Below are 11,461 nucleotides of genomic sequence, written 5' to 3'. Positions count from 1 at the left end.
CACTCCTCACCACAACTATTACAGATTCTTTCCTCATAAAAGGGCTTTCTGTGTTGAGTGATTTCCAGAAATTAGGGTATTTCTGTAAGGGAGCTGTGAAAACAAGCTTGACTGGATAAAAGGGTAGCCTTGTTTTACTAAAGAACAAATTTAGGCCATCTAAAGTTAAGGTAGGCCCTAACAACAAAATTAATTATATTTTAGTTATGCATCCTATGTTTTTGCATCAAACTCCTTTCTCCACAGAGAAACTTCAAGGTACTGTGACTGCCATAAAAGGCTACACCCTAATTCTCAAAAGGGGAATATTAGGGCTCTACAAATTCCCAGTCCCTATTTAATTTAAGGAATTTTTACTAGCTATGAAGCATCATGTCTGATCTCACAACAGTATCAACAGTAAAATATCAACAGTAAAATAACTCCCTTCTTTCATCTCTTAGCACCATCCATTTTGAAATAACCTGAGTTCTTAACCTACCTGGACTATCCAATGGGAAATACTGACAGAAATCAATAATCTCTTCCTGGCATTCCAGTTCCAAAGAGAAGCCCAAAGAGATGTTTGGTGGCACCATTATGGACAAAATCTCTGAGGCTCAGGGATACAAAGAATGCCTTGTACTTCCTTCTTCCCTGTGGTGAAGTCTTAGAATATAGGTAAGGTTCAATGGGGTGAGGTCCGGAGCCAATGACCAAGAAAGAATTCTTGAGACATCTTTGGTGCAGAAGGGTGGTTTATTAAAGCACAGGGACAGGACTCATGGGCAGGAAGAAGGTGCTGCCCAGGGGTTGTGAGCAGTAGCAGGTTCTGTACCATGGGGTGGGGGAAGGAAAAGGGAAGTTTCAATAGAACTTTCATATGCTAAAGAGGACCTATAAGATACTGGAGGCCTTGAGGCCTTGCCATTGTCAGGGACATTATTCCCTCTTGGAAGGTATTAATATTAAGTTAGCAGGGAGATTCCTAAAGAATGTCACCGTATGTCCCACCCAGGAGTAGGGGTTTGAGAAGGTTGCCGGGCATCAGCTTTTGCTTTGTCCTCAGCCAGCCTTCTGTTCCCTCATCACCTGAAGCAAAGTAAATATGTTTCATGGTAGACCTTGGGTTATTGAAAGGATTTTGGAGCTATTTAGCTATTGTAAGCCAGTTGCTATCCTTGAAACTCACTTCCATAATTAAATAAAACAAACAAAAACAGAGTACTTGACCATTTTAAAAGATATTTCTCTCCATCTGGTTCTTGATCAAAGCAGATTGTATCTATTCTCCAATATAAAACTTAAATCTGAAGCCTCTTCTTTCTCAAGATTTAGAGCTAGCTTCTGACTCTAAGGACAACCAACAACTTCTAAACAACACCCTGAATGGCAGGCCTTAGACTCTTTTTTCTCAGGAGACCCAGCCTCAGGAAATGCTTTAGCAGGAAGGAAGGTAGGGGAAATGTGTTGCTATGCAGAAATGTCTTAACCCTGAGGCAGGTGCCTGGAGGAGCCATCATCTTTTTAAAGTATGAGTGGGGGGAGCTCCAGGAAAAGACCAGTGAGGAGAAGGACTGTGGAGTGAGGAAAGAAAGGACAAGGGAACAAGGAAAAAACACCATGAGAAAACCAGAACAAACACCTGTTACACTTCATCTCACAAAATCACAGTTTTCTCTGATAAATAAATAAATGTGGTAAGAAATCTGATAATTTACCTCAAGACATTTTTCTTTCTTTAACACAATTCAGGTGTATTTCTTTGGGGCTACATGAAAATCTGGAGTATCAGTATGGACATGTCAGTATTCAGAATATCAGTAAGGGAAAAGCTGTCCCAAATATTTACTTTTAGAAAAGGAACTGTCTGTGCATGCACATTTACACACAAATACACATCCACCGGAGTAAACCCAGACCCCTTTTCCACCTCAGCTTTCCTATGTGTGGCCCATTGGCTATGGGACATGGTAGTTGTAAAGACAAGACGCTAGAACTCAGAGACAACAGAAATGAGATAATACATGCACATTATCAGGACCCACAATAGGGAACTAACATGATTGGTCATAGTTTCAGTGCAGTTTTCCCTGGAAATATACCCTGAGTAGATAATTAGTGGGCATTTAGCTTGTTGGGATGATAAAGGTAACACCAGGCAAGGAAACAGGGTGGGAAACATTGCCAATAAAGAAGTTGAACAAGCTGTCACCAAGGTGACTCAGGAAGCGTGGGACCAATACAGAACACAACGCCTTAGAACTAATCCATCTGAGGTGAGAATGTTGTGCCCGAGTTTTCACATCCGAGAGACCACCAAGGAGCCAAGCACCGATGCAATAACACGAGGGTTTATTTGACAAGCTTAAGCTTGGGCCCAAGTATACCTGACACAGAGGAGTAGGGACTTGGACCCGGAACCAGATTACAGTCAGAGTATTTAATGGTAGAGTAGGGGTGAACTCAGTGGTGGGTGAGGACAAAGGGGATTATGGATGGCGTAAGTCTCTAAGGAATTTTGGAAGCAAGGTCTCCAGGACCATGAGGGGCTAGCTATTGTTGGGAGAAAGGTTATTTATTACCAATAATAAAAATCTTCTCATGAGACCCTTTAGATGTGTATCAGGAATGATTCTCAACACTATCTTGAAGGTTTAGAGATAAAGGAATTGTTAAAGTAGACTTACAGGATTCTGGTGGGACCTGGTTGGGGTAGGGAGTCGGTGAGGCTAGGATTGTCCTTAGCAAAACCTCAAGGTGAGGGCAGTTGAATCCCCAGGGAAGCGCCACTCTATTTCAAGGGCTTGTCAGTAGGTAAGGAATTTTAATGATTTTCTTCTGCTTTAGTTTCTCACATCAGCTAAACTTGAGGTGGGATGGCCTTAATTTTCTCGGCCTCCACAAGAGGAAGCCAGAAATGTACCTGTCAAGTCCTGTAAGTCATTGACTGAGCTTGCTGAACTGAGTGTTAATGGTGTCAATTCAGGTCCCTGGGCTCTCTAAACAAAAAATTGCCTAGAAGCCAAACAGGAGTTCAAGGTAAGGATTTTATTAGAGCTTGTGCTGGAGCACAAGGTCAACATCAAAAAGGGAAAATGTCCTTCAGGCTGGCTCTCTGGGGAACACTTTTCAAGGGGTTGAGATGGGAAAGGAATGGCATCTCGGCATGTTGGGGCAGGAAGATAGAGGAGGTTGGGTGCACAGGCACAGTGGACAGAACATCAAAATATGATTTCACATATATCATGTGTCTCATTGGCATACTCAGTCTCTACCCCAGGCATGATTTTAGTATCATAATGAGGGGGAAGGTTCAGTACTGAGGTCCATCTTGGTGCAGGCTGATCTTGTCCTGTCTTCATAGTTGAATCTTTCCTTTCAGTGAGTTTCCTCTCTTTGCATTCCTGCAGGATATACTACTCAAAGACACAGAGTTGTAGCTTCTTGGAAGATATACCCAAGGAGCATTGCTATCCTGGAACCCTGGATTCAGCACTTAGGGAACCTGAAGGAACCTGAGCCAAAGTAGAAGAGCCTCATCTTCTGAAACTGCTTTCTGTTGAGTGGGAGGTCATCATTCCTAGCCTACCCTGAAGTTGTAAAAATCTCTTGCTGACTGTCTAATGATTTATAAGCACTCGGATTCTCCTGTTGTGGCGTAGGATGGAATGCTTGTACTGCCATTAGCTTGACTTGGAACTCCTGAAGCCTGGAAGATGAAAACTTTATCAGGATGTTAAGAAGACAGGACCCCAAAAGTAACAACAAAAAGTCCAAGAAAACCAGATAATGTTAGGGCTATAGCCTGTAATAGAGTTCCATACAATCTGGTCATTGGTATAATTAACTCATGCAACCATTTGACTTATTTGTAAATCTGAATATTCAGTACAACTTCCTCAGTGTCGCTCATGTATGTACAGCAAGTTTGGTTGACAATTGCACAGACAATTCCTTGTTCAGCCAGAAGATAATCTAGAGCCAACCTAATGTCAACTACAGTTTATTCACCAAAGAATCTAGGGACTCCAAAAGGCCCTCTAAGTTATCAACCAGCATCTGAAACCAGCTTGTTTAAGGCCTGGATATGGTTCCTTGAGGTTGTTTCATGACAGGTGAAACACCCTCAGGGGGTATCCAGTCTTACGGCTGCTCTGCTTTCTTCTGAGATGAGTCAGAGTGCTCTCTTTTGTCTGGCTTGAGAAATGACTTTATATATAGTGGGGCCTAATTCTCTGGGGCCTAACCCTTTAGGGCTAATTGTCCCAAAGTACACTTTCCCTGGAAGGGAACATTATCTGCCCAAAGAAGACAGGAGAAGGAGGAATCGAGCTCCCTTCATAGGGTAGTTTATATTATGGTGGACCACAGGGGAATAGATGGGTGGGAGGTGCTACAAGTTTGGAAAGGTAAAGAGGAACTAAACCATCTTTATAAAAAGGGACCCCAGTTAGGTGCATTACTGCATCTAGGAGACAGAGACTGTCCATCCAAAGGCCTCTCCATCTAGTTCTGGGTCCTCTTTTATTCTCTCCTGGCTATCTAAGCCAAATGGGGTCTGGTAGATGAGCCTCTAAGAAGGGGTTGCTGTTCTTTTCAGGGGAGTTCGTTAAGAGGAGTTCTTTTAAGAGGAGTTAGGTTGGTGGCCTGGGGAGAGTAGGGGTGAGTCCACACACCAGTGAGTCTGGTTGAGGGTACATGAAGAACTTGAAGAGGAAAATGGCATAGGATAAATAGAGGGTGATGTTCCCATATCAGTAGGGGAAGGTATCTGTCTGGGTTGTCCCTGTTTTCCGCAGAGAAGTGGGTACTAAATCTGGAGACTGATTTGGTTCCAAAAGTCTATAAGCCCTATACACCTTAAGTCTTCATGATCATCGAGTTCTACCATTCAAAGTGTTGTGCTCCTAATGGTTTTAAAAGTCAAGGTGAGATTAGTATCTTCATTTATAAGTACAAACTGGAGCTTAGGAACCCCTTCTTGTGGGTGGGAATGATAGATCTAATCATTAGGAAGATTATTTCCTGAGGCCATGTTGCCAGAAAAGTTGACAATTGGATTTCCTCTTCAGGTTTCCCTCCCTTTGTTATTTCCTTCCCAACTCATTCCCAGGAGAAGGCCCAAGAGAAGAGTCTATCTCATCCATATCATCATTGGTTTCCGTATTTTAGACGGAGGGGCAGAACAGACCTTTCCCAGAGGGTGGAGGTGACCCAAAATGGTACTGGTAGAGAAGGAAAAGTAAAACAAAGGTGACAAAAAGAAAATTTAACAAACCAATCCACCAAGGCATAATTGCTAATCTGACACTGAGGGTCACTTCTTTTTTTTTTTCTTAAAGATTTTTTTTTTAATTTATTTATTTGACAGAGAGATCACAAGTAGGCAGAGAGAGAGAGAGAGGAGGAAGCAGGCTCCCCGCTGAGCAGAGAGCCTGACGTGGGACTCGATCCCAGGACCCTGAGATCATGACCTGAGCCGAAGGCAGCGGCTTAACCCACTGAGCCACCCAGGCACCCCATGAGGGTCACTTCTTGAATGAGTATCTGAGGTCTTCCTCGGGCTTGGAAGATTAAACTGGTTCCTGGGCTGAAGATGTCCAGGAGAAAAAGGTTTTAGCCTGGAAAGACATACTCAGCTAGGAATTACCTGTAGCTTAACTGCTGTTGTAAAGGCTAAGATAACTAGCTGGGGCCTTTCCACTTGGGTAGCAAATCTTCTGGGGAGTCCTCTTTCTACTTTGTAAGGAGGAGGAGATCCCCTGGATTAATTTGTGGTGGAGCAGTCTCTTCTAAATTACCTCTCGGGATGCTGGTGCTGGTAGTAATAATATAAACCCAAAATAGATTTTTTTTTTATCTGGCCCAAGTTAATAATATGCTGCTAGCCTCGGCTTATTTCCCCATGTAGTAAAATTTCAGCAGTGAAGAAGGATTCCCCTTCCTCACTTGTCATTTCCAATGGACTAATTCTAGGCTAGTCTTGGTGCAGTGGGACTAGTGCAATATGAAGCAATTTGGCCCAAGGCTCATGAATCTCTTGACAAAGTTTCTCTAAGGTTTTCTTTGGGGTGTGATTCATCTTTTCAACATTTCCTGAAGACTGGGGACTCCAGGAGGCATGTGGTTTACAGTTATTCCCAGAGTTGTCAAGAGGCTCTGGGTGACCTTGGCTATAAAGAAGGGCCCATTGGCACTCTGGAGAGACTCAGGAAGTTCAAAATGAATAATTATTTCTTTTAGGAGGGATTTGAAAACCTCAGATGCCTTCTCAGATGGAGTGGAGAAGGCTTTGACCCATCCTGTGAAGGTGTCAATAAGCATAAAGAAGATACTTATACCCTGATCATGGAGGCTTTTGGGTGAAATCTTTTTGCCAAACTTCCCCTAGTTATATACCTTGGTGTTAGACTGGATTAAGTAACAAAGGAGGGATTGGATGGGCATATGCATTCTCAGGACCACAGGAGTCACAAGTGAAAGTTACCTGTTATACCATTTTTCTGAGTCCCATTTCTGAAAAGGTCTTTTGTACCTAGTCCCATAGAGCCTCTCTCCCATAGTGGGTAGTATTATATAAATACTTCATGAGTTTCCACATTTGGGCCCCAAGAATGTGGACCTTGTCATCCTTTATGAACAATCCAGTACTCTTCTATTTATATCTCCATTTTTTTATCAATTTTCTTTTCCTATAGGGAATATTGGGGAGTGACTGCAGAGCTTGGAGGACCCAGTCACTGAGCCATGACTGATCAAGCTTTTATGAACAACTGCCTTGGCACTCATTTAGCCCTGTTGTTCCCTTGACTTACATGGGACCTGTTATGCTGGTGATTCTTATAGTGGGCCATGGCCACCAGAGTGGGGAGTGGTGTTGCTTCCAAGAGGGTCGGAATCAGATCATTATTCTTTATCAGAGAATTTTTAGCTGTTAGAAACCCCCTTTCTTTCCAGAAGGCAGCCTGGACATGTAATACATGGAACCCATACTCTGGGTCAGTAAGAATATTTAATCTCTTTCCTTTCCCCAGTTGTAAGGCCCTGATTAGGGCAATTTACTCAGCACTTTGAACTGAGGTCTAAGATGGGAGGAATTTTGCTTCTGTAACTTCATTGAGACTTATTACTAAATAATCTGCTTTCCAGACACCTCTTTCTATAAAACTGCTCCCCTCAATAAGCCATTCTATCACTGGGTTGCCAAGGGGCTTGTCTTGGAGGTCAAGTCTACTGGAATAGGTTTCCTCTATTGCCTGTACACACTAGTGTTGCAAACCTTCCTCCTCTGTGGCTGGGAGCAAGGTAGCTGGGTTTAATGTTTCACATATTCTTAGAGTAATACCTGAGGTGTCCATCAGGAGAGACTTGTATTTAGCTAACCATCCTCCCATTAGCCAATGGTGCCCCTTAATTTTTCATACTGTCTAAACATGATGGGGAGTTACACATTCCAGGTGTTGGCCCAGAGCAAGCTTAGAAGCTTCAACAGCTAAGAGGGTAGTGTCTGCAACCACTTGTAGGCAGCCTTGCCGTCCTGTGCAGCTGAATCTAGCTGTTCTGAGAAATAGCCCACCAGTCTCTGGTTAGGTCCCAGCTTTTGGATTAAAACTCCAACTCCCAGTGTCTCATGAATACACAAGGTAAAAGGTTTGTCCGAAATGGGGAGTCCCATTGCTGGGGCCCTGCCTAATTTAATTTTTAAAGCCTCAAAGGCTTGCTCACATTCCCTACTCCATTGTAGGGGCCCCTTTTCCTCCCACTTTAGAGCCTCCAACAGGGGCTTTAATTAGGTCATCATTAGAAATCCAGATACAACAGAACCCAGATATGGAACCTGTGGCCATGAGATCAAGCCTTCATCGGAGACACTCTATACCCTTTCTTCCAGGAAGTTAAGGTTAATGTCTGAGTTTTGCTTTGTCTGGCTTCTTATCAGCCAGTCATCAATATATTGTAACAGGGTTCCATTCTTTAAGTTGAATTCTCTTAGTTCCTTTGCCAGTGTATTTCCAACGAGCTGGGGACTGACTCAGGAGCACTGTGGGACTATAGTCCATGTATACTGAGTAGCTTCCAGAGTATCAGGGTTTCTCCACTCAGAAGCAAAGAGGGACGCACCTGGTGGCTCAGTTAGTTGAGCATCTGACACTTGATTTCAGTTCAGTTCATGATCTCAGGGTCATGAGATTGAACCCCATATAGGGCTCCATGCTGAGCACACAGCCTGTTTGGGATTCTCTCTCTCTCTCCTTCTGGCCCTCCCCACTTGTGCTCTATTTTTCTCTGTCTCAAAGAGAAAAGAAATAAAATGAAAAGAAAAGAAGAAGGAAGAAAGGAGGAAGGAAGGGAGGGAGGGAGGGGGGAAGGAAGGAAGGAAGGAGAGAGAGAGAGAGAAAGAACTGGGAGTTAGAGTGGAGAGGGATGTAGCATCTTGAAGATGCTACTCTTTAAAATCATAAAGACCCATCACAGTGAAATACTGGGTGTCTCCAGGAACCTGGGTAAGTAAGGTGTATGGATTTGGGACCCTGGATGAATGGGATGAAAGTGAAAGTTATGTGAAGCTTTGTTCTATGCCAAGCATTAGAAGTCAGACTGACCAGCCAGGGCCGCCTCCGAAGAGAGCGAACCCCTCCCGATCTCACAGGCTGCTTTTATAGGGCATAACAACAGACCCAAGGTACATGGCTTCTATTGTTAAGGCGTTTACTCCCGGAATCAATACCCGGAACCATACCAGGAACTACAGGGGTGTTTATTCCCAGAATGAAGTCCATGGATGTAAACAACACTATGGCTACCTAGGCAATATGGAGTTGCTCTGGCTAAGCAGGCCCTAATAGTTAAACAGGTTTTAACATTAAATTGGCCCTAACATTTAACATGGTTTAATTAGTCTATTTCCTAAAAATTTAGCAAATAGCAGGTGGATTCTTTTTAAGACCTCGGGGTTTAGGAGATATAGTCTTTTTCATGGAAATCCCACTCTAGGTTTTAACTTTCTTTTTATTAGGGGAATATTTGTAGTCTTTCCTTGGATAGGTTATGTCCCAGATGGAAGAGTTGACTTGGCCCCTAACATCCTTGGGAATATTTAGAAGGTTAGGATCCAAAATGTTGAGAAGTGCCAATAGATGGGGTCCCTGATAGGTTCCATTTCCATTGGAATTCTATTCTATATTTAGGAAAAGGATGGCTCCAATTTTATTTAAATGTATCCTTCCCGGCAGGGGAACAGGGCACTCAGGCACATATAAGAAAGAATGAGTAATAGTGGCAGACATGACTCACAGGCAAGAGGGGGAGTAAATTACCTTAGCTCAGCCCACCCATCTATTCCTGTTGCGGTGAAGTTGCAGTTGTAGAGGGGCTGATGGGGGTTATAACAGAGTAGATGGCTCTAGCATCTGTAAGATTTTCAGTCTTCCTATCTGTCCTGGCAAGGGTGGCTGGAGTCTCCACTGCAGGAACACTGATGCTCTGGGCAGAAGCTGGAGCTAGGCGGGCACTGCATTTGGTCAATGGGTGTAGGGTGCAGGTGTTCTCATGGAGATATTAGCAAGCAGCAGGTGTGGCTAGGGCATCCCACAGGGAGTGCTCCTGGCATCCCTTCTTCTCCAATGTCCCTCCTTCCAACAATAAGCACACCTGGAGAGTAGCGATCTCCTGTTGGTGGTCCTGTCTTTGGAACCTCTGAGGGTGACCTCGAGATGGTGGATGAATTAGGGCAACTGTGTCTTTTGGCCGATCTCTTATTTCTATCAGCTCCTCTACCATGCCCCTGCTGTTATCGACCTTGAAGGCCTCCTCTACTGAGGTTGATGGTGGCATCTGAAGACCAGCCTCTAACTTTGGCAATGTTCTCCTAGTGTCTGGAGCAGATTGATTTAAAAAAAAAAGAAGAAGAAAGAAAAGTGCATAGCAATCAATGTCCTTTCCCCTGCAGACTCCAGGTCTCCTCCCATTAGTATATTTTCTGAATGTTTCTGTTACCCACCTCAGAAAGACTGTAGGTCTTTGGGTAATCTCTCTAACCTCATCACAATTCACAGATCTTATCCATCCCTCTAATAAGCCGCTGCAGTGACGTTGTGTTCTGGCTCAGTCTATGGCATCTGTATAGTCCCATGGAGTGTCTTGTTCTGGGACTGTGTCACCCCCAACCTGGCAGACTTGATGGGGAGAATTGGTGACCATCAAGCCATCTGCACCTTTTCCAACCTTCCTTGTGATGAGACCTTTCTTGTCAGAGGTGCAACAGAATGCTAAAATGACCAGGTCAGTGAAAAGGTCAGTCCCAGTCTGACAAACTCATCCCTAAACTTTTTTGAAACTCTACCAAACCTTTCTTTGCATATCCCTAAATCTCCATAGAGAAAGGGATGTACTCTAGCCATTCCCCAGCCCCAGTCCCCCCACCCTGCCCATTATCAACCTCCCAGAGGGGATAGAGACAAATGAGGGAGATAACTTGGAGCCTGAGCAGAGTCCCATGGAAGAAAGACTCTGGTCTAGAGGGTTCTGGGTCTCTAGGAACTGGACTAGTGTAAGGTAGGAGCTTAGGGAGTATTGAAGTTGGAGGCTGAGGATAGCCAGCTGGTCTCTGAGGAGTGTCTCTGACTTGGGCAGGATGCAGTGGCAGCAGGAAAGAGGGTCTGTAAGTAAATCTGGTTCAGAATCCTTTGGGGATGCAGGAATGGGGTATGACACATGCAAGGTCATGCAAGTGGGGGTCCTGATACAGTTTCATAAAAGTCGTACCTAAGGGTTCTTTCTCCACTTTTGACACTGTTTACAAAGTTGTAGCTAAAGTTAAGCTAAAGTCAAAGTTAAGGCACCCATTTGGTGGCCACTTCTCTCCATCATCCAAAGTGCTTTGAGTGCTAGGCCATGTTACCAAAGAAAACTAATTTCTTTTTCTTTAATCCATCTAATTCAAACTGGTCCCAGTTGATAAGAAGACTCCCCAGTCCAAGGGGGAGTCCTTTGAGATTCCCTGAGCGTTTTCCTTAACTATTGATAAACCTGGTGTTCTGGCTGTTGAAAAACCAGGGGCTGCATGGAGCCCCTGGCACCCAGTATGGCTATAAATGGACTTCAGCTCTTAGCCCAGTTACTATGGGAATGAGGCTACAGAGAAGGGAGAGAGGAACAAGTGTAGGAGAGGAGGGGTTCCTGCAGTGCTGAACTGTGTGTACAAGTAGGCCTCTGAATTTCTCCAATCTTACACCAAATCCATGTCCTGCTCAGTCCTAATCCAACTCTTTTTTGGGATGAGGAACAAATAATTAGTGGCTAAACCAAATAGAGAGAGAAGAAACAGATTTTAGGGTCAGAAAGAGCCTGTGCCCACATATTATTGAGGCAGCCTTCATGGAGACAACAATGAGATCTAACCAGGTGACAATTCCAGCTAATGAAATGACAAAGACCTCTGTACTGTTCTCCTCCCCACCAAAAGGGACAGAGGATGGAG

General features: G+C 44.0%; 1 pseudogene; it reads right to left on the bottom strand.

Annotated features, from left to right (window-relative positions):
* Window positions 1–3,847: 3,847 nt before the first annotated feature.
* On the bottom strand, window positions 3,848–9,816 carry LOC132022405 (endogenous retrovirus group V member 2 Env polyprotein-like; annotated as a pseudogene).
* Window positions 9,817–11,461: the final 1,645 nt, after the last annotated feature.

This window comes from Mustela nigripes, chromosome 7, assembly GCF_022355385.1.
Source record: "Mustela nigripes isolate SB6536 chromosome 7, MUSNIG.SB6536, whole genome shotgun sequence".
Classification (NCBI taxonomy): domain Eukaryota; kingdom Metazoa; phylum Chordata; class Mammalia; order Carnivora; family Mustelidae; genus Mustela; species Mustela nigripes.
This window is presented reverse-complemented; position numbering and strand designations above follow the sequence as displayed.